The sequence below is a fragment of the Benincasa hispida genome, chromosome 2 (assembly GCF_009727055.1).
Source record: "Benincasa hispida cultivar B227 chromosome 2, ASM972705v1, whole genome shotgun sequence".
In the NCBI taxonomy this organism is placed as follows: Eukaryota; Viridiplantae; Streptophyta; class Magnoliopsida; order Cucurbitales; family Cucurbitaceae; genus Benincasa; species Benincasa hispida.
Genome location: NC_052350.1, coordinates 1961340 through 1986136, shown reverse-complemented (window position 1 = coordinate 1986136; position 24797 = coordinate 1961340). Strand labels below are relative to the sequence as shown.

Sequence of the window (24797 nt, the reverse complement as noted above, 5' to 3'; positions counted from 1 at the left end):
CCCTATAATCACAACACCATGTTTGGTCATGTATGTTCTAGGGTTTTTAATTATGTGCAAGGGAAAGATAAAAACCTTTTTTTAGCCCTTTCTCAACATGAAATGCTCCATTTTCTAAATTTGGATATATATGTAAGGTAGATGATTCAAACCTTTGTGTTCGACAAGAGTATTTATGTCACCAAATTTACATGTATATTTATTTAGACTTTGCCCATAAAAGCCCTAATATTTTTAGTTGGTACTTTTTATAACATAAAAAAAACAACAAAAAACCACATTTTTTATGATAATCATATTAACTAATGTTTTAGAATTAGTATATATGTGAATCAAAATCTACAATATAACACAAGCTAAAGCTGCCAAAGCTGCTGATTCATTAGAAAATCAATTGGATATAATATCAATTTCACTAAACAAAGAATAATTAGATTGCATCTCTTAATTCCACATACATAACAAGTACGACATTATCATTTAATCTTGGCTCCAAATAACATATACAAAATTGAATACAATTTTAGTACCATAAAAAACCTAATTTTGTTCCTTTAATCTTGTTAATTTTCGAACCCAATGGACTAAAATGTTAGAGAAGAGAGAATTTGTGGAATGTGCTGAAAATTATGGAATAATCTATTAGAATGGATGAAAAATAATGGCTTCATTTTTAGGTGAGGATTTATTCCAAATCCCTTCTCTTAGTTGTCCCTTCCTTCTTTGCCTCCAAAACTTTTCTTTTTATTTATCACAATAAAACCCAACACATATCCTTGCAAGATGAATGACAATTCTCACCCACAAATCAATCAAGCAAGTGGCATTGTGAGCCTTCATTTCCCCCCTTTTGAGGAATATTCACTTTACTCTTTCAATATCTCATGGCATATAGCATCTTGGTAATTATGATTTTGTTGCAACTCTTGATCATATGATAATTTCCTGTATTAATTTCCAAAAAAAAAAAAAAAAGAAGAAGAAGAAGAATAAGAAGAACATTATTTTATCAATAACTCATTTGGAAGGAAAAATTCTTGGTCATTTCTTGCATGTTTAATCTTATATTCCACTCACTTTTGATATATACAAAAATATCAAGTGTATCTATGAGAATTTCTTTGCTGAATTTACCCAAAAAGTTAGTATTTTTTTTCTTCAACATCTTCTAAAATTGAAACTTTCTTTCTTTTTTTTTTTAATCAAATGGGTCCTTAAAATTTTGAAACAATTCAAAGTAAAAAGAAATTTATCAAGAGTCCTTTGATTAAAGGTTTAGTTTTTGAGAGTAGTTGAATCAAAAAGGAAAGTTTTGAAAAAAGAATGTGAGAATGAAAAACCCCCAATTTAAAGAAAAAAAAGGTAGCAAGAGAATTATAAATTTAAATATAAAAACCCTTACCAAATAAAGACTTAAAAATTTGCATATTTCTCAATTCTCCTCATCCCCTTGCCCTAGCTAGCTATTTGGACTGCAACACAAAGAACCTAAAACATAGAAAAATCAACACATTTCTTAGGGCTATAGTTAATTAGCTTAAATATTTGCACATGTATTACATATATTTATGTAATTAAAGATTGAGAGAGACAAATTGACAACATTAATCTATAAGATCATATGATGTTTGGAGGGTTTTGAAACACTTGAACATAGAATAAAACATAAAATTGAGAGCATATAAGTAATTAAAACTAATTAGGAATTAAAAGAAGATTAAAAAGAAGAAGAAACAAATTAGAAAATTAAGTAAAAAAAAAAAAAAAAGTGAAGGATGGGAAATTAAAGGAAGGGTGAAGATAGTGATGACAGAAGCATAGAGAGCACAAATGGAGTGAGATGCATAATAGTGGCTCTCTAAATTTCTAAAAATAAAAACAAATAATAATGAATTTTGCATATCATCATCTGTGCTCTCTATCTTCTGTCAACAACATATCACATATGTTCCTCCTTTTGCCCCCAACTTCATTTTAGGGAAAAAAAAAAAGATAAATAAATAAATAAAAAGAAAATATAAAATAAAAAGAAAGAGGAGATATTGGTTGAAAGAAAAGAAAGAAGAGAATGATTAATGAGAGCCTATGATCAAAGGACTCCATACAAATGGTCACTATTTATAGGAAACTTTGAGAAGAATTTGGGAAAAAGAAAAATGGTAAAATTAAAAAAAAAGATACTTAAAAGATTTTTTTTTTTTGTTTGGAGAAAAATACTTTTTATTCTTAGATTTTAGGTTAAGATTTATTTGGTACCTAAGTTTTAAAATGTTACACTTTTAGTTCTTAAATTTTAAGTTTGATTTCAATTTAATCCATAAATTTTACAGCCTAACACATTTTATCTTGAAGTTTGAGTTTTGTTTTAATTTTTCCCGAGGATTTCATTGTTTACATTTTTAATCTTGATTTTTTATTAAATAATCAATTTTAGTGTTTCGTGTCAATGTCTATTAATTAATTCAAAAGAATTAAAATAATATAATTAATTAAATTCTACTATTTTTCATCATTATTAAAATTAATTTAAAATTTTTTCTTTCATAATGTTTAAAAAATTAATTTATAAAAATTTATGCTAAAGGCTGAAAATAAGCATTTAGTAACAAATCAAGGGTAAAAATATAAATATTTGAATTTAAAAACCAAATTGAAACACAAATCAAATTAACATTGTAAAATTTTAATATCTACCCAAAAAGTTGTTGAATAAAAATATGGGAGTGATACCTTTCTCCTTTTATAATTTGTTAAAAAAACATGACAACATTTTAAAACATAGAACTAAATTAAAATCAAACTCAAAACTTAATGATAAACGGTAATATTTTGAAATTCAAAGAATAAATAAAAACTAGACCTAAAATATATCTACCAAAAAGTTAACTTTTCCCTTTTTTTTTTTTTTTTTTTTTTTTTTTTTTTAAAAGATACCAAAACCCTGCAAATTCTAACCGTTTCTCACGAGAACAAAATCTTCTAAAAAAAGAAACTTTTTTTTTCCCTTACCAAATTATATCTTACCAACCCTTGTTTTTCATTTTTCTTTTTTTCCCTCTCTAATTAAGTTATTTCAGTTCGTCAATAATTTGGTAGAGAAGAAAATAATTTCCAAATTAGGCAGTCACAGAAGACGAGATGAGAAAAGGGTTTAATTTGATTTGAACAATTCAGCTGAAAAAACAGTAATAAAATCTTCAAAATGTACTGTGAATGTACAGACTGATGATTGTTGCTATAAAATCTGGTCCAAGATAGTTTGTTATGATTCTCATCTTGTTTTTTCTTTCTTTTTCTATTGACTCATTCTTTGGAGTGAGTGAGACCCACTTGAATTAATGCAGTCAGCAACAAAACCCATATGTTAATTTAGGGTTTACAAATCAAAGTTCCCACATTTTCAATCACAAACCAAACCTAGGGTTTTAGCTTGAGATAGATTCGAGTGAAGTTGTTAGGTTTTTCGATCCTTGATTTTTTTATGAAGGAGTCCCTTCTCCTTGTTAATTCTATTAATATTATTCATTTTTGTAAAATCCCTAAAGAAGAGAAAATAAAGCTCATCCTCATAATATAATATATATGTAGCAAACTTTGACACCTTCTTTGAAGCTTTCTTGGGTAAAGCTTTTATTTGATCCCTCAGTTTGGGAACGGGGTTGGTTGGTTTGGTACGGCACTTTATGTTTTTAAGTCTAAAAAGAAGAAACCCTGGGTTTGTTTTGAATCAATCGAACATCCGACTTTAAAAATTTGTATGTTTAAGCCTCCTTTTTCATGTTAAAATATTTGTATACATTGAAATCCCCATCTTAAAACATACACATATGAGAAAATTTATATATATATATATATATATTATAAAAAGATAATATTGATATATAATTAAATTTACAATAATCATTTCAGCTTATGTTAAGCTATATTATTGTTGTGTCTATGGCTCAAGCAAAATGACCGTACGTTTCATGGTGGTGACAAATCTTCTCCTAATAAGTTGTGGGAAGACATATATTGTACTTAATTGTTCTTAGGTGTTCTAAATCCTCACTTTTTGGTAGCTATGATGTATCTATTATTGCTCTTAATTGGAGGCCTAGCTAGCCTATCCTTGTTTGTATGTTTGGATATTAAACTTCTTGCTATGTAATTTGCACTTCTTTCTTGATGAATATAATTGACTTTGGGATATGTTGAGAGCGCTAAGGATGTGTCAACCTAATTAAGATGCTCGATTGAGCCTATTGATCTTTTTCCCTCGTGTTATAAAAAAGCTATATTACTGTTGGAAATAACGTGAATATTATTCCAAAAAACAAAAGGGAAGGGGGAGTGAAAGGTAGGAGGTATAATGTGACATGTTGTGTTTGAATTTATTCCTTCAAAGAAGAGGAAGGCACCTTATTTGAGCAAAGCAAAGATGTAAATCAACTTTAGACGTCGGATCCAGCCACATTCTATCACCCACAAAACACACACAACTGTCATATTTAATTGGATGGTTCGACTAGTCACTATCATCATAATCACATCATAACCACTAATTGATACACCTTAATCATAAAGTTTTTATTTTCTTAATTGTTTTTTCCAACATAGGATTAGAAAAAGACTACCCAATTTTAATCATAAAATTCTCACATATATATATAGTTATAAGTATATATGTAAGTTAAAAAACTATGTGAATGGTTAGCTAAACTGCTAAATTTGTTACCCTATGTCATTTTTTCATTTTTTTTTTGGTTCTAAGTTTTTGTGGTTGATTATTTTTATTATTTTATTTTTATAAATATTCTTTGTGACGAGTGGAGACCTTAAGAATAGTGTCCTGGAATAATACTCAAATTATATGCTTTCAAAAGAAATATTAGTGGGGAATGTCTTGTTAAATCATTCCCTCAATAATATGAGGGTTTAAGATAAATTTGAAATCACTTCGACATATTTAATTTGCAACTTATTACAAGACTCAACGAATGACAAGACGTTGTCATTAAGGTGATCTGAACCCATTGGTTGGAACCTTTCTATTTAGGGCGGTTTTTAAAGGTAAGTAAATGAATCAAAATATGTATTGATATAGTAAAATTTCATTGTCTATACGTGATAGATCGCGATAGACTATTATTTGTATTTATCTGTGTCATAGACACAGTTAGTAGTTTATCACGGTATATCGTATATATACTACGATATTTTACCATTATTTGTAAATATTTTTAACAAATCTTATCATTTAAAATAATTTTCCTTCTATTTAATTAAATTATTTGTTATTCTAGAAAAAAACAAATCTCAAAAACAATTTTCCACCGACTAATGCTAAGGCAAAGTATAGTCTAGTCTAGGTATAATTATTTGGTTTTTTATTTTTATTTTTTAAAATTAAATTTATAAATATTATTTTTACTTATGAATTTCTTTATTTTGTTATCTACTCTCTAATCCACTACAAGAATTTATAGTTTTCCCGATACAAGAAAAAAGTTATCCTAACAATACATCGGGGGACCTTATGCAGACGCAGACATCACTTCGTTAGAAGTTCTTTTGATGCAAATTAAACATGCTAATGTCGACCTAAGGTTATTTTTCTTTGGACTTTTCCTTACAAACAAAAAATTAAGGCCCATAACCATTTGATTTTTGAAAATTGTACTTGTTTTATATAATTTTTCAATCATGGTTTAAATATTTTCTATGCAAAAATTTGAACTCTAACCAAATTTCATAAACAAAAATAAGTTTTTAAATGTTTCACACGCACAACAAAACATAATAATCAATAGATGAAAATGGTGCTAATATGCTTAATTTAGAAAAAAAATAAAAACAAAACTCAAATAGTTACTAAACAGAGATTAAATGATTATGTTAGAGACAATGGAACTCCATATATCACCACAATGATATGATATTGTCCACTTTAGGCATAACCCTCATGACTTTACTTTTAGTTTCACCCCAAAAGGCCACCTCATACCATTGAAGATAGTTATACTCTCTTATAAATCCATGACATCCTCTTATTTAACCGATATGAGATTATATTCCAATAGATTTTGAAATAGGCTTGATTAATAAAAGTGTGTATTTAAATTTCTTAATCCAATGAACCAAATTTGATTTTTCTCAGCCAAACACTATAATGTTTTGGAAAAACATGTTATGAAACCAACAATAATTGAACATAAACAAAAAAGGTAAACAATAGAAAATTGACACAAAGGTTTACATGGTTCCCTAATAGTGTATTAGCTACATCCATGAACAGAGAAAGATAGCAAAGTTATTACTAGAGAAGAAAATATCATATTACAAATTTAGAAGCACTAGTAGATTTGAAGAATTTACATAGCACACTCTTCTAAGTGCACAAGTCATAAGTAAGATAAATAAAAATACAAATTGAGTTTTCAAAGCGTCGGATAACAGATTCTAGACATTAAAAAAAAAAAAAAAAAGAACAAACATGTTTAGCCCTTTATAATTAATTAGAAATGCGTGTACTCAAACACACACTTATTAAATCACAACTTAACCTAAAAACATAGGTAACATTATTATACATACATATATATACATAATACATATATATAACATTGTGGCATTTCAAATGGAATAACCCATTTAGGTATTGTTGGGTTGTATGTCTTAAAACTTGCACTTTATAAAATTAAACATATTCTATTTGCAATAAAGAAGTTATTGAGGTTTATTCAATAAAACTTGTTGAATATGTAAATTGCACTTGTAAAAACTAAATCCAATAAACTAAGATCCATGACTATTACACGAGTACTTGGACTTTATGAAGTTTGAGTAGATAGCTATGAAGTTCGAGTAGATAGCCAAAACGGTCTATAGTATACGGATAAAATTCAGTACCTTATTCTTGAAACACTATCGGATGCGACCCATTTTGTATTTAGTACAAACGATGTGATCCTAAATCGTTCATGTGGAGACATACGAATAGGGGCATCCTATGTAAAGAGTTTATATAAGACCGGACCAAGAAATAAAGTCATTCTTACTTTATAACACTATTTACTATTTAAGACTGACTATTTCAAAGCGTTGACCTAGGTAAATTGACCTTAATCTTGAGCTAACTATGAACTCTTGTTTATTCGAGATTATCCTTATATTGGCATGGGTGAGGGTTGACTCAACAGTGTTGGCTCAATAAGCACCCCATTTCAGGGGTAAGACTGGGTAGATAGCTGGGGACATAGGGTGCAAGAAGAAATTCACTCCTACCCATTTTTAGGGATAATAAAGAGGTTGTTCTCTTAAGTACTGACTTCGGGTCTTAAATAAGATGCCCCACCCTCTCATTGGACCGAGTGAGACTCAGTTTGGTGATTGGATCACAAATCAATTATTCATGAGAGGACCAGTGAGACTTAAGGAGCAAGATGTAATCTCGGGGGTAAAACAATTGTTAATCTAATCATTATTACGAACAACCTGTGAATAGTCAACTTACTGATTATGGTTATATCGAGAGGATAGAAATATATCTACAGTGAGGGGAGTGCAGTTACGGGCTTTAGTAGAGTGACCCGGTAGTTAATGAATGTTGATTAATTTGGTTTAAAGAGTTTAGCCAATTAATCTCAGATCGTTGGAGCCCATGATTTGTAGATCCATTAGATCCCCTACTAGCTCACAAATGAACTAAACATTAGAATAGCGCGATGAGTAAATTTGAAGCGTTCAAATACGAATTAAGAGAATTATTAATTATATACGATATAGTTACACGTTTAATTATCAAATTAAACGAAATTGGAGAATTGGATAATATTTAAATTTGATTTAAATATTAAATACAAGAATAGGGATTCATGATTGTGGATTGGTGGTGTAAATAATTTAATATTGGATATTAAATTAATTAATTAATTATTTTAATTAATTTTATTTAAAAATTAGAAGTTTGAATTTTATGAAAAATCAAATATAAAATTCAATTTTTGTTTTAATTTAATTTTATCTTTTGAAAATTAAAAATTAATTTTTTTTTAATTTAAAAATTTGAAAATTGTGTTTAGTGAGTTTCACTTTCAACACACATCTTCCACCCAAAATCCACCACCTATTAAGATTGATGGGTATCACCTCTTCATGAAATGCACGTGCATGAACTTATTGAATAAAATTGGTTTTATTCAGCTGATTTGGGCAGGATGAATTTGGCTAATTTGGCTGAAATTCTGAGTTAGTTGAAGAAATTCTTCAACTTCCAAATACCAAAATAATAATAATAATAATAATAATAAAAAAAATCCAAGTTCACATAAAAAATTTCCTTCAATTCTAACTCATTTTGGATCCTACAATCCAATCTAAGGCTCTAGAGGATAGTAGAGAAGATCAAGTAGTGGTCTACAAGGATTTACTGAGGAAATTCAAGCTGTATTTGGGGATTGAAGAGTTCTTCAAAGGTATAACTTCAAAACCCTATTTTCTATGTTATGCTAAAATTGATGGAATTAGAGTGCTTAAGATCCTAATTGCTTCCACTAATTGCATGTTAACTCCAATAATTGGTATCAGAGCATGACTTAAGCACTCAAATCATGTTAATTTTAGTTTGGTAGGTGATTTTCGTAGATTGTATGAAAATGAGAGTTGATATGGATAATTTTAGTTTTGGCGTTAGATTTCTCTTCAATTTAGTAATAATTGTTATAATTGGTTCTTTGTTTATGGGTCTTAATGTGTGATTAATTGTCTGTAAATTTATTAGAGCCAATAGAGTTACAGTTAAGTTGTAATTGAAGAAAAAAGTAAGAAAGATCAGCTGCAGAAAGCTAGGTTTAAAGCTACTAGAATATAGCACCGCAATGCTGCCTGTAGAGCATTGCAACACTGTTCTTCAAACAACCCATGGCTTGCAACGCTGGGATGAAGCATCGTAATGTCGTTCATTCCAACCAAAAATTGCGCTCACGGACCGACCAATGGTTCAAGTCAATCAATTTAGCCAGTTTGGGTCTTGGAGGTCCGGGTTAGCCCGATTTTGGTAGGTTCAGTCCAGTTTTGGTGGGTTCAACCCTTTTTGGAGCCTTAGAGTCCAGTTTAAGTGATTTGGGTCTAGTTCGGGTAGCTTCATGCGGTCCAAAGGCTGTTTGAAGCTGTTTTTAATTATTATTATAATAATTTAGGCTGTTTGCTTGTCTAGGATGCCAAAACTGGTCTATATCAGTGTGTATTTAATTATTTATGCATTATGAATGTATGTTATAATTAAATAAATTTTGTATGTGCATATAACATGCCATATAGATTTAAAATCCCACCATAGAAAGCATGTAGCATGCATTAAAAGTATATTATGAATGGTTATAATATATAGTATGCATGTGTTAGGGTTTCATGTTTAATATAAAGTGTTATATTAAATGTTGAAATGCTTGGTGTATGTTATGGATTGTAAGTATGTCTATATTTTATAAATTGTTATAAAATGAATTAGACATTTAAAATCTATAACAAAGATAAGATGCGTGCTCACTTAGGTTTACAAGAAACAACTTTTTTTAATAATTAAAATAGGTCATTATCTTGTAAAACTTTGGTTACAAACTAAACTAGTCTATAATCCTGTCTAAGGCTGAAGGTACTTAAGTTGACGGTTTACGGAACACCTCCTACCTAGGGATTATAGCTGAATTATTGAGCGTTTTTAACCCCATTTTATGAGCATGCGTGAGTGGTATGAAGTTTTAAAATTGGTGTATCACCTAGATATCATAGATTAAATCAAAATATAATTATACTTGAAAAATCATCTAGACTTAGGTTGTTTTATTAGCCAGAATATACCTAGGTAAATATTTACCCAAAACAAATAGAACACTTCAGTGGAAAATTAATAACATATACGATATATTATTCTTAGCTTTCACACGTCCCTTGGAGTTCACACTGTGAGATTCATGCTCGGCTTCGTGTCACTCTGGAAGTGACCTTTATTTGGAAAGTGCTTGCATGGGTCAATAGCAAGGTGAATAGAGAAAGTAGTTCATAGTAAGTAGACGAAGGATATGTGTCAACATATCCTGCAGTGTTTTCCATTAGTTTAGACCGTGAGATTACTATGTTGTACTTGTTTGTTGTTTTTAGGCGACATAAGCTAGTCGTTTTGTGGCGGTTATACCCTTAGAGGGTTGTAACATGGGATTCAAAATAACTCAAACTCCAGAAATGGATAGTATTTCTTAGGTCCATTCCCAACCTTGAGTCTCCAATTCGATAGCACCGTTGGGCTGATCTCTGAGGTCTAAAAATGGAGGGTTACACATACGAGAATTACTTAGTGTTAGTAAGTTTGAGACAAAAACGGTAACTAAATGACTGTAGGAATAAGAGTTATTATGGAATTAGTATTTAGTCAAGAATGTCTTGCTTCAGTGAAGGAGTATTTGACTACCCCTCGGTAGCATCTATTCTGACTCACTAAAATATAGTTGGAAATAAAATAATAAAATTTGGGTACATTATTAATTTGCTAAAATTTGATTGGATTTAAAAGCAATTTACTGATTAGAATTTGTTTAAATTTTCAACATGTCGAATTTTTCTAAATTACTTGCTTTCGATAAGTCTAGCGACCTTAATTTTTCAACATCAAATATAAATGCAAAACTAGTAGATGATGATTTGAAATTTGTTTCAATAGAGAAATGTCCTCCATCTCCCAGCTCACCAACAAACCAAAAGGTTTGGAATGTATATGACAGATGGATTAAGGCAATGGAAAGTCCCGAATCCATATCCTAGCAAATATATATGATATATTAGCTAAGAAATTCAAGAAGATGGTTTCTGTTAAAGAAATCATGGATTTGTTACGGACATTGTTTGGACAATTGGTTAGCAATGATGTTCTTGAAAATTTTTATAACTATAAAGGATAGAACCTCTATTAATGAACAAGTTCTGGATATGTTAAAAGTAATCAACACGAATGCAACCTTCTTAGAGGAAAATCACATAAAGAATCATCAATCTCGCAATAAGCTAGTATTAAATGAAATGTACACAGGTTGTTAACCAAGTTGGTCCTTCAATAAGAGTTGTTGATGAAACTGGTACTTCACGTCCTTTTCAACAGTTGAGAATGCCTCAACGTAGTGGGAGGGTTGTTCAACAGCCTGACCGTTACATGGATTTGAAAGAAACTAAGGTCATCATACCTGATGATGGCTTAGAGGATCCATTAACCTTTAAACATGCAATGGAAGATATGGATAGAGACCAATAGATAAAATCCATGGACCTCAAAATAGATTCTATGTACTTTAATTCGGTCTGGGAACTTGTAGATCAACTAAAAGGGGTAAAAATCTATTGATTACAAATAGATCTACAAAAGAAAACGAGACTAAGCTGGAAAGGTACAGACCTACAAAGCTAGACTCTGGCAAAAAGGTTCAGCAGATATCACCTAAACGAGATCATTCAGAATGAATACTGATTCTAAAGTTGATTTTCTAGAATCCACATCGGCTTGAAAATTAGAATCAGTGTATCCTGTAAGGATCAGATCCTTAACACCATACACGAGCATATAGTCCATCGTTCTTCGAAGATATTTGAGGATGTTCTTAACAACAATCCAAAGATCATATCCAGGATTGAACTGATATCTGCTGATTATTCCAACTGCATAATATATGTCGGGGCATGTACACAACATGGCATACATCAAACTTCTAACTACTAATGCATAGGAAATTCGTTTCATAATCTCAACCTCTTGAGGTGTCTTAAGTTATTGTTCCTTAGACAAATAAATTCTATGCCTAAAAAGTAACATACCTCTCTTGAAATTTTGTATTTTATATTTAGAAAACATCTTGTCTATATAAGATGCTTGAGATAACACATCAGCGTTCTATTCTTACAATTTCAAACTATTTGAATCCTAAGAACATACTGTGCATCTCCCAAATCCTTCATTTGAAATTTCAATGACAGCCTTCTCTTAACGACAGTTAGAAATTCTACTTCATTTCCAATAAGTAGAATATCATCAATATATAATACCAAAAAAGCTACAACCTTGACAATTTTTTTGTAAACACAAGGTTCGTCAACATTCTGTTCAAAGAAATAAGATTTGATCGCAGTGTCAAATCTCATATTCTAGGATCGAGATGCTTGTTTCAACCCATAAATGGATCTTTTAAGCTTGTAAAACTTTTGCCCTTGACCCTGCTTTATAAACCCCTTTAGTTGAGACATATAGATACTCTATTCAAGATAGCCATTCAGAAAGGCTATCTTGACATCCATTTTCCATATTTCATAATCATAAAAAGTAGTTATGAATAAGAGTATTCTAATAAACTTGATCATGGCAACTAAAGAGAAAGTTTCTTTGTAGTCCACCCCCTCTCTTTGGGTAAATCCTTTTGTCACAAGTCTAACTTTGTAGGTTTATACCTTACCAACTTGGTCTCGTTTTCTATTGTAGATTCATTTGCACCAATATGTTTTACCCTAAAAGGTTGATCTACAAGTTCCCAGACTGAATTAAAGTATATAGACTCCATTTTGAGGTTCATGGCTTTTATCCATTAGTCTTTATCCACATCTTCCATTTCCTGTTTAAAAGTCAATGGATACTCTAAGCCATCATCAGGTATGAGAACCTGAGTTTCTGTCAAACCATGTAACGGTCAGGCTGTTGAATAATCCTTCCACTACATGGAGGCTTTTCAACAGTTGAGAAGGATGTGAAGTACCGGTTTCATGAACAACTCTTGTTGAAGGACCAACTTGGTTAACAACTTTTGTTGACTTGTCTGTAACTTTTGTGGAAATTTCATTTAATATTAGCTTACTGCGAGGTTGATGATTCTTTATGTGATATTCCTCTAAGAAGGTTGAATTTGTCGATACAAATACTTTATCTTTCTGAGGATCATAGAATAGACCACCTTTTATCTGTTTAGGGTAGCCTACAAATAGGCATACTTTTAAACGGCGTTCCAGTTTCTTTGTGTTTTGCACCAACACATGTGCTGGACATCCCCAAATCCTGAAGTGACGTAAATTACCTTTATGTCCTCTCCATAACACGTAAGGTGTTTCTGAAACACTTTTCGAGGGAACCATGTTCAAAATATACACAACAACCTCTACTGCATGTCCCCAAAAAGAGTTAGGCAATTGAGAATAACTCATCATTGGACGAACCATGTCCAACAGGGTTATATTTCTCTTTTCCACTACCCCATTCTGTTGAGGTGTACTGGTACTTTGAGTTGAGACTGAATTCCATGTTTTATCAAATAATCCTGGAATTTTAAGTCCATATACTTGCCACCTCGATCTGATCGAAGTATTTTAATCTTTTTACTTAATTGGTTCTCAACCTTTGCCTTATATTCCTTGAAATTTTCAAGGGTGTCAGACTTATGATACATTAGGTAAATATAGCCATATTTAGAACAATCATCTATAAAACTAATGAAACATTCATACCCTCATCGTGCTTTAATATTCATCAGACCACAAAGGTTTAAATGTATCAGCTTTAAGGGTTCTTTGCCTCTAAAACCTTTTCCCAGAAAAGATATTTTGGTCATTTTACTCTCAAGACAAGATTCACATGGTAGCAGAGAGTTGTGTTCTAACTGATTTTGGAGTCCACTCTTAACCAATCGCCCAATTCTATTGAGATTAATGTAGCATAGTCTTAAGTGCCAAAGATAGGCATTAGGAGAAATTTTTCGTTTCTAATTTTGAGTTTGAGTTGTTTTAAACATCTCTATATTTAAAACAACTTTTATCTCAGTTGGTTTTAACACATATAATTTATTTTTCAATTTTGTAGAATATATTTTAATACCTTTTGAAATCATGAACACTTCATTATATTCAAAAGAGACTTTGTACTTTTGTTCTAGTAAATATGAGATAGATATTAAATTCCTCCTTATGGAAGGAATGTAATAAATATTTTCAAGTAAAATGAATCTATCATCAATAAATAACTTCATATCTCTCATTGGTTTAGCTGAGATAACCTTTCGGTCCCTACCTCTTTTGCCTTTTGTAAGTTGCCTCCAGGAACTAGTTTCTTGAGCGAAAGCACAAATATGATTAGCGGCACCTGAAGTTAATATCCAGGTTAATTTATCATTTTCCACTAAACATGTCTCAATGACAAGTAAATCATATTTGCTTTGTTGTGCTTTCTTAGTTTTCTCATCTATGACATTTGTGTTTATTACTTTTAACATATCTAGAACTCGTTCATTAACAAAGGTTTTATCCTTTATGTCATGGTTATAAACATTTTCAAGAATATTGTTGTTAACTAATTGTCCAAACAATGTCTATAACGAATCCATGATTTCTTTAGCAGAAACCATGTTACTGAATTTCTTAGCTAGTATATTGAACATATTTGCTAAGATATGGATTCAGGCCTTTTCATTTGCCTTAATCCATCTATTATATGCATTCCAAACTCTTTAGTTTGCTGATGAGTTGGGAGATGGAGGACATGACGGAGTTGAAATTCAACAAATGAAAGCTATTAAGGATCATAACACTCTAACTACATCAATTTTAAAGGAAAAACATGCATATTAAAAAAAAAAAAAAACCAGAAATAGGGTTTATAGAATACAACCTTTGTAGTTTCCATCAAATTGCTTGATCTTCTCTGATTTCTTCTTCAACCTCAGTAGTAGACCACCACCAAAGTCTTCTCTACTATCCTCAGGCCTTAGATTGAGTGGTGGAACTCAAATTGAGAGAAATTTACTATGGGTTTTTGATAGTTGAACTAGTGGAAAAATAAAGTCTTTTCTTTTATAATATTTTGATTTTTTCTTTTTCATTAATCTCAATCTAATCTCAAACTTTCATTATATAGCACTAAACCATGTAGGTGAGATCAAATTTAAAGGTGGATTAGCTAGGTTGTCTTTAGAGGCTATATGCGTGACGATCATATCTTGTTTATGTACTATCTCCCTGATGAAATGGACTTTCGTTCGATATGCTTTCCTCGTTTATGGCTTCTTGGTTCTTTTGAGTTGGCAACTGCTCCACTGTTATCACAATATAGAGTGATTGACAAATGCTTATTTGGAACCACTTTCAAATTAATTAAGAACTTTCTGAGCCACACTGCTTCTTTGGCTGCTTCACATGTAGCTACGTATTCAGCTTCCATGGTAGAGTCAGCAATACAACTTTTGTTTATGCTTCTTCATACTATAAGTCCTCCGTTTAGATTGAATACTGATCTTGAAGTAGATTTCCTAGAATCCACACATCAGTTTGAAAGTCAGAATCAGTGTATCTAGTAAGGATCAAATCCTTAGATCCATACACGAGCATATAGTCTCTCGTTCTCTGAAGATACTTGAGTATGTTCTTAACGAAAGTCTAATGATTATACCCAGGATTGGATTGGACCCTGTTGTACTATTCCGACTACAAAGCATATGTCTGGACGTGTGCACAACACAGCGTACATTAAACTTTCGATTGCTGATAGGTAAGGAATTCTTTTCATACCTTTAACTTCTTGAGGTGTCTTAGGACATTGTTCTCTAGAAAAATGAATTCCATGTCTAAAAGGTAATAAACCTCTTTTTGAATCTTGCATATTATATCTTGACAATATTTTATCAATATAAGATGCTTGAGGTAGTGCTAGCATTCTGTTATTGCGATTCTGAACTATTTAGATTCCAAGGACATACTATGCATCTTCTAAATCTTTCATTTGAAATTGTGGTTCTAACCATCTTTTTACGTCAGCAAGGGATCCTATCTCATTCTCAATGAGCAAGATATCAATATAAAGTATCAGAAAAGCTACAGTTTTGTTGTCTATTTTCTTGTAAACATAAGGTTTGTCAACATTCTGTTAAAAGCCGTATGATTTGATCGTAATGTCAAAACTTATATTCCATGACCGAGATTCTTGTGTTAATCCATAGATGGATCTTTTAAGCTTGTAAACTTTTTGTTCTTGACCCTGTTCAATGAACCCTTCTGGTTGAGACATATAAATACTTTCTTCAAGATGACCATTTAAAAAAACTGTCTTAACATCCACTTACCATATTTCATAATCGTAAAAGGCAGCAATGGATAAAATTATTTTAATAGACTTAATCATGGCAATAGAAGAGAAGGTTCTTCAAAGTCTATCCCCTTTCTTTGAGTAAAATCTTTTGCCACAAGTCTAGCTTTGTAGATTTACACCTTACCAGCTTGGTCTCATTTTCTCTTATAGATCCACTTACAACTAATAGGTTTTACCCCATCTGGTTGATCTACAAGTTCCCAGACATAATTGAAATATGTTGACTTCATTTTAAGGCCCATGGCTTTTATCCATTGGTCTCTATCTACATCTTCCATTTCCTGTTTAAAGGTCAATGGATCCTCTAAGCCATCATCCGATATGACGACTTGAGTTTCTGTTAAACCCATGTATCGGTCAGGCTGTTGAACAATCCTTCCACAATGTTGAGGCATTCTCAATTCATGAGAAGGATGTGATGGCCTAGTTGCATCAACAACTTTTGTTGAAGGACCAACCTGATCAACAACTTTTGTTGATTTATCTGTAGATTCTCTGGACATCTCATTTAATACCAGTTTACTGCGAGGTTGATGATTTCTTATGTGGTCTTCCTCTTAGAATGTAGCATTTGTTGACACAAGTACTTTGTCTTATTGAGGATCATAAAATAGACCACCTTTTGTTTCTTTGGGGTATCTACAAACAGGTATACTTTTAAACGTCGTTTCGATTTCTTAAGGTTTTGCACTAACACATGTGTCGGGCATCCCCATATTCTAAAGTGACTTAAACTACCTTTACGTCCTCTTCATAGCTCACATGGTGTTTCTGAAACACTTTTTAAGGAAACCATGTTCAAAATATATACTGCAATCGGCACAGCATACTCCCAAAGGGACTAAGGTAACTGAGCATAACTCATCAATGAACAAACCATATCTAACAAGGTTCTTTTTCTCCTCTCTGCTACACCATTTTGTTGTGGTGTATCAGGTGCAGTAAGTTGGGATTTAATTCCATGTTCTACTAAATAGTTATGGAATTGTAAATCTATATACTCACCACCTTGATTTAATTGAAGTGTTTTAATCTTTTTACCTAATAAGTTCTCAACCTCTGCCTTATACTAACTTTAAGGGTTCTTTGGCTCTAAGACCTTTTCCTGAAAAAGATCTTTTGGTCATTTTTCCCTCAAAACATGACTCACATGGAAGTAAAGAATTATCTTCTAACTGATTTAGTAATCAATTCTTTACTAACCTCTCAATCCTGTTGAGATTTATGTGTCCAAGTCTTAAGTTCTAAAGATAGGCTTAGGACAATTTTTTCTTTTCTTATTTTGAGTTTCGTAAACATCTCTATATTTAAAATAGCTTTTGCCTCGGTGGTTTTAACACATATAAATTATTTTCAAGTTCAACAAAACATATTTGAACAACTCTTGAATTAATGAACACTTCATTTATCAAAAGTAACTTTGTATATATGTTCTAATCTATAGAAGACAGAGATTAAGTTTCTTTTCATGTCTGGTACATAGTATACATTTTCAAGTAAAATGTAAGCTTGACCAAAAACTAATTTCAGATTTCCCACTACTTGAGCCAAAATGACTTCACATGTTCCCACCTTAAAAGTCATCTCGTTCTCTGTTAGCTGCCTCCAGGAACTAGTTTCATGAGTGAAAATGCAAATATGATTAGCGGCACTTTAATCTAGTATCCAAGTTAAATGAGAACTTTTCACTAAACATGCTTCAATTACAAGCAGATTAGATTTACCTTATTTTTCCTTTTCAGCCTTCTTTTCAGCAAGATATTTAGGGCAATTTCGTTTCCAATGCACATCTATATTATAGTGGAAACATTTTTTTGCAATCTTCGTCTTGCTTTTTTTAGCAGAAGCCTTCTTATTCCATTTTTCCTTTTTATTCATTTGGATACTTTTATCCATGGAAGAACTAAACTTCTTTTCAGAAGATTTTATACCAGATGTCGATCCCTTTTGAAGCTTCTTTTGGGTAACAACATTTGCTTCCTCTTCTTGATTTTTTTTTATTATTATTTTTTTTTTATCAATGATTGGTAAGTCTGGAGTTCATTTAGAAGAGTTGTCAAATTGTATTCAATCTTATTCATCACAACATTTATGCGAAAGTTCAGGAAACTCTTCGGAAGAGATTTCATGATCATACTAACTTCACTCTTTTCATCTATGACAGCATCGTTTACTTTCGCTATGTTGAAGTGGACCATCATATCCAAAATATGTTCTTTAACAGAGGTCCCTTCTTTCATGTGGGAATTATAAACATATTTAATAGCATCATGTCGTACTGATGAGGACAGCTGTCCAAACGTCGCCTATAACGACTCTATGATCTTCCTACCGGTGACCATGGTTTCATACTTTTTAGTAAGCACATAAGATATTTTCGCTAAAACATAAGCTTTGGCATTTTCATTAGCTCTGACCCACCTGTCATAGTCATCCTGAACATTTCGATTTGCATTTGAACTAGGAAGAGGAGGATATTTCTCTGTTAAAACAAATCTTAGGTCATCAATAACTAGTATCGTATTTATATTTGTTCTCTAGTTCCATTAACCCTCACCATTGAATTTATCGGAAGCTAAGAGTCGAATTATCGAGTTTGACATGCCAAAACATAAACAAATTCTATCAGAAAATTGCATCTAAATCCAATTTTTAGCAAAAATAATAAAGCACTCAGATTTTTTTATTTATTTGCAACGATACTTTAATGAGTCAGAATAGATGCTACCGAGGGGCAGTCAAATACTCATTTACTAAAGCAAGACATTCTTGACTAAACACTAATTATAGAATAACTCTTTACAATTAGTTATTTAGTTACCGTTTTCGGTCAAGAACTTACTAACACTTAGTAACCCTTGTAATTTTGACCCTCCATTTTCAGATATCATAGAAGGGTATCAACAGGCCCTCGAAGTGGAAGACAATGATGAAGACAGAACTAAGAAAACTTTATTCATATATGAAGTTTGATTTGTACCGAATCCTATGTTATAACCCTCTAAGGGGATAGCCGTAGGAAATAACTAGCTAATGTCGCCTAAGAATGACTGCAGGCGTAACATAAGAATATCGTCGTTTAAACTAATGGAAGAGACCGTAGGATATGTTGACACATTTCCTTCTCCCACTTACCATGAACTACTTCCTCTATTCACCTTGTTATTGACCCATGCAAACACTTTCTGAATGGAATAGTCGTGGTAAAAGCGACACGAAGTCGAGCATGGATCTCATGGTATGAACTCTTAGGAACGTGAGAGCTAAAAATAATATATCATATATGCTATTAGTTTCCCATTGAAGTGTTCTAATTGTTTGGGTATGTTCTTACTTAAGTATATTCCGGCTAAAAAAAAAAAACCTATGTCTAGATGGTTTATCCAAGTATAACGATTATATTTGGATTTTAATCTATGATATTTTAAGTGATAAAACTATTTTATTACCTCACATCGCTCATGCATGCTCATAAAATCGAGTTATCAACACTCAATAATTTGACTATAATCCCCAGGTAACAAGTGTTTCGTAAACCGTCAACTTAAGTACCTCCAGCCTTAGACAGGATTATAGATCGATTGAGTTTGTAACCAAAGTTTTACAAGATAACGACCTATTTTAACTATTAAAATAAGTTGTTATTTGTTAACCCTAAGTGAGCATGCTTTTTATCTTTGTTATAAATTTTAAATGCCTAATCCATTTTATAACACTTTATAAAACTATAGACATACTATAACATACATCAAGAATTTTTCATTTCAATATAACAATTATATTAAACACATGAAACCCTAAGCATGCATACTATATATTATAACATTTTAGAACATACTTTCAATGCATGATACATGCTTCCTATGGTGAGATTTTAAGTCTACATGGCATACTTTATGCATATACAAGATTTAATTTAATTGAACATACATTCATAATGCATAAATAATTAAACATACATTGAAATGGACTGGTTTAGGCATACTAAACACGCAAACAAACTAATTATTACATTAATAAATAAAAAACAGCTTCCCAAAGCCTCTGGACCACTTGAACTGAACCGAACCAGACCCAAATTGCCTGAATCGGACTTCCATGGCTTCAAAAAAAGTTGAACCAATTATAATCAAGCTGAACCAGACCACCAAGGCCTGAACCGGTCAAACCAGTTTAGTTGAACCGCTGGATGAATGGCGCGTGTGCGCGAATTGGGCTAGAATGAACAATGTCGCAACGCCTCATCCCAGTGTTGCAACGCCACGAGTTTTGTTCTTTATTTCTGGGCTAGCTGAAGAACAGCGTTGCAACATTATGAGGGTAGCGTTGCAACGCTGTCTCACAGAGGCTTCAATTTTGAACTTCTGTTGCTGAGCTTGTCCTGGATTTCTTTCAATTACAACCTAATTGCAACTTTCTTGACTCTAATAAATTTACAGACTCTTAATCACACATTAAGGTCCATAAACAAAGAGCCAATTACAACAATTACATGCAAATTAAACAGAAATTATGATGCAAAAACTACAATATATCCATTTTAGCAACCATTTCATGCAACTCATGAAAAACACCAACCATACTAAAAATAACGTAAATTAAGTGCTTAAAACATGCTCTGATACCAATTGATGGAGTTGACATTTAATAAATATAAGCTATTAAGGATCTAAGCACTCTAACTACGTCAATTTTAAAGGAAAAACATGCATGTTCATAAAAAAAAAAAAAAAAAAAAACCAGAAATAGGGTTTATAGAATCCAACCTTTGTAGATTCCACCAAATTGTTTGATCTTCTTTGATTTCTTCTTCAATCTCAGTAGTAGATCACCACCAAATTCTTCTCTACTATCTTCAGGCCTTAGATTAACTGGTGAAACTCAAATTAAGAGAAATTTACTATGGGTTTTTTAGAGTTGTAGTGGAAAAATACAGGTTTATTCCTTTTGTAATATTTTGATTTTGTTCTTTTTCATCAATCTCAATTTGATCTCAAACCTTCATTATATAGTACTAAACCATGAATATGAGATCAAATTTGAAGGTGTCACTTCAAAATTCCATTAGATTGAAGTGGCATGAGGTGTTTATCTAAATGAAAAATGTGGGAATAACCCACTTTCCATTTTATTTGAATTTTAAAATTGAAATTGATTAATTTGACAAATAAATCTAATTTTAAAAAACTGATTTTCTCAAATTAATTTAATTAAACAAGTTTTATAATTTTTTAAATTTCAAAAAATTCAAAATTTAATAAATTAATTTCATGATTTTATAAATTCAAAATTTTAATTTTGAATAATTAATTAAACCAATTTAATTGACTTAATTTATTATCAAATATTACATTACTTAAAACACCTCATCAAATATTTAAATCATATTTAAATATTATCGACTCTTTAAAATTCGTATCAAATATAATAATTCAAACCCTAAATCGAGTTTGAACATTCCAAATTCTCTCAACACACTATTATAAGGTTTAATCCTTTTACGAGCTAGTAGAGGGATCTAATGAACCTACAGATCATGAGCTCACACGATTTGAGTTTAATTGGCTAAACTCTTTAAACTGAATTAATCACTATTCGTTAACTATCGAGACATACCACTATAGCTTAGTAGTTGCACTCTCTTCACTTTAGATATATTTCTATCCACTTGATTTAACCATAATCAGTAAATCGATCCTTCACAGGTCGTTCGTATATACAGCTAGGTCAAAACTGCCATTTTAACCCTATAATACATCTTGCTCCGTAAGTCTCCACTGATCCTCTATTGAACAATTGGTTTATGGTCTAACCAATAAACCGAGTCCCTCTCTGCCACGAGAGAGTGGGGTTCTTTTGTTCAAGACTAGGAATCGGTACTTAAGGAAACAACCTATTTGCTAACCCTAAGATGAGTATGAGTGAATTCTGTCTTGCAAGACTATGTCCCCAGCTATCTATCTGGTCTTACCCCTAAAATGGGAGGTTTATTGAGCAGTGATGTTGAATCACTATCACCTATAAAGATTAAAGGATAATCCCAAATAAACAGGAGTTAATAGTTAGCTTAGGATTAAGATAGAGTTACCTTAAGTTATCTAATTGAAATAGCCAGTTTTAATAGTAAACGGTCATTATAAAAAAAAGTGACTATTTTGTGATCTGGTCTTATGCAAACATCTTTGGCATAGGATGCACCCACTCGCATGTCTCCACATGAAAAATTTTGGGATCACATCATTTGTATCAATATACAAAAAGGGCTGAATTCATAGTGTCCCTAGGACAAGGTACCCAACTCTATCCATATACTTATAGACCTTTTTGGCTATATACTAAAACTTGATTCTCTTTTATGTCTCTACATAAAGTTTAAGTATTCATATTATAGCCATGGGTTAGTTTATTGGATTTATAAAATAATGCTATTCAATGACACATTTATTGAAAGAAATTTCAATAATCACTTTATTGTGAATAGAATATGTTTAGTGTTTACAAACTGCGAGTTTTAGGGCATTCCCAACAGGACATTCCTCTATTAAAACAAATTTTAAATCATCATCTGCTAGTAGTGAGTTTAAATTCATTATTGAAAAATTAAGATCGTTAAACTTGTCGGAAGTGAGTTATTTAGAAGAGTTCGACATGCTGAAAATATAAACAAATCCTAATAAGTAAATTTCTTTTAAATCCAAACAAATTCTAGCAAGGTAATAATGTACCCAAATTCCATTATTTATTTGTAGCGATACTTTAGTGAGTCAGAACAGATGCTACCGAGGGATAGTCAAATACATCTCCAAGACTTGAACCGGTTAAACCGGTTCAACCAAACCGCTAGACGTTTGGCGTGTGCGCGAACTGAGTTGGGATGAGAAGCATCGCAACACTTCATCCCAACCATTCATGTGAAGACGTGCGAGCAGAGGTGTCCTATACAAAGAGTTTGTATAAGACTGGACCACGAGATGACTAGACTCTGTATATAACGCCATTGATACTAGAGACTTACATCTCACCTAAACGACCATAGGTGACACGACCTCAATCCTGAGTGTGTTGGGAACTCTTGCCTTTGAGTGCGATCTTGTGATTAGTATGGGTGGGAGTGACCAGATTGCCAGCTAAAATGCCTACCTTTTTGGGGACTTGTCTGATCTGGGAGTTGGGAACTCACATACACAAGATGGAATTCACTCCTTTTCCGAAGCAGGGATAAGTAGAAAGATTGCTCCCTTAAGAGCTGCTTTCAGGGCTTGAACATAGTGGCCACAACTTCTCTTTGGAAAAGAGAACTCAGTCCTAATAGTCATAGTAGGATTATGACTTATGTTCATTAGAGGGACCAGTGGTACTTAAGGAGTTAGACGTAACTGCAGAGGTATAACGGTTATTGGCCGAGCTGTACTTACGAACGATCTGTGAAGGGTTGTTGTATTATTGATTGATTAAGATGGACATATAATATATCTGTGATAAGGAGAGTTCAACTATTGCTCTTTAGTGGAATGCTTGGTAGTTAACGGATGGTGGATCTCGTGACTAAAGAGTTTAGTCAGTTATTCACGTATCGTTGGAGCTTCGAGCTACAGGTCCATAAGGTCCCATTGGTAGTACAATGGATTAAATTAAGGATCAGTTCTTGGTGTTGATTTGAAATGTTCAAATTGACAAGAGGTAATTTGATTATATATGATATGATCAGTATGGTGTATGAGATATATCTAGTGGAGGATTAATGTAAATGATATTTTCATTAAGTACCATGGAATAGAAAAAGAGCTATGGTTTATATGTTTTATGAGATGAAATATTAAAACTATAGGTTATAAATATAGTATGATAAGTTGGTTATCATTTATATTTATAATAATATTAATTATTGGATAATTAAATCTTTTTCTCTAATAACCAATTGAGTGGGAGGTTATTGGTGGTTTCATGGTAACCGTGAGATAATAGGAAACTTGTTTTCCTAATTTTAGTAAGTTTTTGTAAAAAAGAGTTTTTGTGAATTTGAGATTTTTCTCTCTCAGAATTTCATGGAAGTTGTCAAGTAAATAGGATTTACTAAGTGACAACTTGGATCAAGGTAAACAATCGTGTAGTGTTTGTAGGCGATAGGCACTTAGCTAAGTGATCGCATAGCTTTTGCTAGACGATCGCTTAGCTTTTCCTAAATGATTGGGCATTGACTTATACGATAGGTTCTGCCATCTCCCACTTGCTCAATCGTTTACACGATTGTTGTTTCCTCCGTCTTCTGCCTCAAACCAAGTCCACACAAAGCCCACCCTCTGGATTCTCACACCGAGAATACCAAGGTAGCCTTCTTGGTGGTGTCATACTCAACTCGAAACCGTCGTGGTTCTGTGGAGGTTGTTCGTGCTGTTGAGGTATTCGTGACCGAGGCGATCGCTGAGTTCGAGTGCACAGTGTTCGTGCAGTATAGGGGTCGTGTTGGACGAGTGTTCGAGCATTTGTGATCAAGGAGCTTGGCGATGAGTCTACAAATGTGTGTAGCATTTCTCCTTGATCATTTGTAGTATCATGCTATAATTTCTATAATGAATATATAACCGTGTGTTTATGTTTATGACTGTAATTGTAAAGTTCATATATGATTGTAATTTGGAATGATCTTTCCGCTGCTCAT

General features: G+C 32.0%; 1 long non-coding RNA gene across 1 annotated transcript; it reads right to left on the bottom strand.

The window, feature by feature from the left end:
• Window positions 1-410: 410 nt before the first annotated feature.
• LOC120071679 lies at window positions 411-2146 on the bottom strand. The gene is made up of 2 exons (XR_005480311.1): window positions 1403-2146; window positions 411-945 (listed from the first exon to the last, which is right to left on the bottom strand). It is a non-coding gene; the product is annotated as an uncharacterized LOC120071679 (long non-coding RNA).
• Window positions 2147-24797: the final 22651 nt, after the last annotated feature.